Below are 2,590 nucleotides of genomic sequence, written 5' to 3' on the forward strand. Positions count from 1 at the left end.
TTCAGCTCAGCCTTTGCACTGTGGACTGAACACCCCCTGCTGTGCAGATAATGGAGAAAGCTCATAAATTGTATCCCTTCTGGCATCCTGGCCAACTCTATTATGCTGGTGTAAACCCTGGAGCACCAGAAGCACAGAATAGCAGCAAATAAAATCCGCTCATACGTCAGCAACTGATAAGACTTGTCAACCAGTTCTTCCAAAGTCTTCCTAAATTATAAAGCTCCAAAATACAGGCCAAAAGAGAGCTGGTCTGGGAAGAGCGAGGTATACAATGGGCACCACCAGTGAAAAGGCCCTGCTCCGTGTAACTCCTGCCCTGTCATTTGATAGAGTGCCCGCTTGCCCTTTTTCTTGACATGGAATGCTCTCTGTTGGAGTCTCCAGGTCCAGTACAAAGAGCATAAGTAGGGAGAGCAGGGACCTTGAAGTTCCCAACAGCAAACTAAAAATGCTTTTGCATCAAAACTATCCAGCAATATCAAGTTATATGAAAACTGGTGCTATTAACAGTAATCCTTCTAGTTGGTTATGGTTTGGCAACTTCCATGCACTTCCATGTATGATGCTAATTATTTTCCCCAAAGAGTTAATGATAACTAATCAGAGGCAGCTACAGGAGAGCTATGAGATTCAGGTGAGAGTCAGATGCCTTGTCAATCCCAGCAGGTATATAAGAGGATGACCCAGCCTGCCTAGGCCTGCCCAGGCCCTGGAGTTCAGAACGTGAAAGCACTGAAAAGAATGATAATAGTGGCTGAAAAGAGACAGATGAGATGGGTTAATCTGAGGCACCACCACCCCTTAGCAGGTCAATCCTATAAGTTATCCCCATCTGGGATATCTTTATCCTTACGTCATTCATTCATTCATTATTATTTTTTAACAACTAAAGTTTATTGAACTATCGCCAGTAAAAAGAAAGAAAGAAAGAAAGAAAGAAAGAAAGAAAGAAAGAAAGAAAGAAAGAAAGAAAGAAAATAATTCCTCCTGCATGCACACACATAGCTTGAAGCATCCACTGTATCATAGATGCTTTTTACAATGCTGACTACATGTAGAGGAATGTGGTGCTAGGTCAGGGGCTGAGAAAGCAGTAGCCATTGAGAAGCTGTTGGACTCCTACCCTGCTGGAACCCACCTTATCAGCCCCTGCAGGTAGTACAGCTGGTGGTTGGGGGTGTGTAAACTGTAGTCCAGCCTCATTGGGAGGGCCACAGGATAACAAAGGATACCAAAATTATTAAAGCAAAAGTTCTCATCACTTCCACAGTCCCCCTTTTTCTATTCAGCATGGGATCTGTAATGAAATCTCACACTGGAAAAAAGAACCTTGGGGAGGCTAGATCCCTGAAAGGAAAGGACCATCACTGCCTCACCACTTTCCCTCTCCAATCACTCCTCCAGTTCCAGTAGTCTCTGACGCGTCTTCAGCACAATCTTCTCCATCACCTCTGGCTTGAGAAGGTCCTTGAACACCGCTTGGACTTCTGCACCGATAAGGTCCCCTTCCTGCAGGTAATCTCACATTGCCAGTTCATCCTCTACTGATCTCTGCCTCAGCTCCCCTCCTGGAAGATTCATGGATGAATGGAGCAAGGCAGAATCCAGCCTGGAATTGGTCTCGACTTTCCACTGTTTCTGCTGAACCTCTGATTCGTCCCACAATATCACTGACTTTGCCACTGTATCTCGTTTTCAAAGTTTTCACACAGACCAGCTTGTTCACGCTGTCCACAACACCAGCCACAGAGGCAACGAGCTTATCTTCTCCCAGGTATGTTCCGTGGCCTCTCATGTATCCTGGGTCAGTGGTGATGGTGTCCCCTGGGGCCATCAGGTCCTTGTCCCACTTGCCCACCCTGCTGGAGAAGCTCTGAGCCAGGTGAGGGCAGGGAACTGGGAGCTGTACTTCCATGGATGTCGTCGGGGCCAGTGCTGCTGCTGCTTCTGCCATCTTGACTGCTGGCACGCAGCCGCATGATTCCCTGAAGCGCTGCCTCCGGTTCTGCCTTTTTAAGTCCTGGCACGCACGCCTCATTCATTCATTTTACTTATTTCAGAACTTATAAACATTCAGGAAATACCTAGGTAGTGTACAGAAATAAATAATGTATTATAAATATTGGAAAGTGGTTCTTCCGTCTGTCCATCTGTTCTCTGTAGGTTTGACCACCGTTGCCAAACTCAGCACAAGGCTTCCTGAGGTGGGGGAGGCAGTTTTCATTGACGTTGGGATCCCAGGCACCATTTTGGAACAAGATAGAATGAACTATCACTTTGGTGTGACTGCTCGTTTTTTGGCATAGGTTTGGCTGCCTCTTGAGATATCATTACCAAACTTGGCACCACAAAGGTTTCCAAGGTGAGGGGTGGGGAACTTCATCAACATTTGGATGCCAGACACCATTTTGAATCAAGATGGTGGAAACTCCCAAGATGGTCCAAACTCACAAATTACACTATCTGTTTAAAAACCAGACCATTTTTTTCCCGTTTCTACAAATTCCTGGGCAGCACAGGGCACTCCCCACTAGTAGAACCTAGAGAAACTTCTGTTCTATAGTCCTACTTATACAGAAACATCTGT

At 45.9% G+C, this 2,590-nt stretch overlaps 1 pseudogene; it reads right to left on the minus strand.

Moving 5' to 3' along the window:
• Positions 1 to 1,395: 1,395 nt before the first annotated feature.
• On the minus strand, positions 1,396 to 1,957 carry LOC144327720 (exosome complex component RRP4 pseudogene; annotated as a pseudogene).
• Between the last annotated feature and the right edge of the window lie 633 nt (positions 1,958 to 2,590).

This window comes from Podarcis muralis, chromosome 5 (assembly GCF_964188315.1).
Source record: "Podarcis muralis chromosome 5, rPodMur119.hap1.1, whole genome shotgun sequence".
Classification (NCBI taxonomy): domain Eukaryota; kingdom Metazoa; phylum Chordata; class Lepidosauria; order Squamata; family Lacertidae; genus Podarcis; species Podarcis muralis.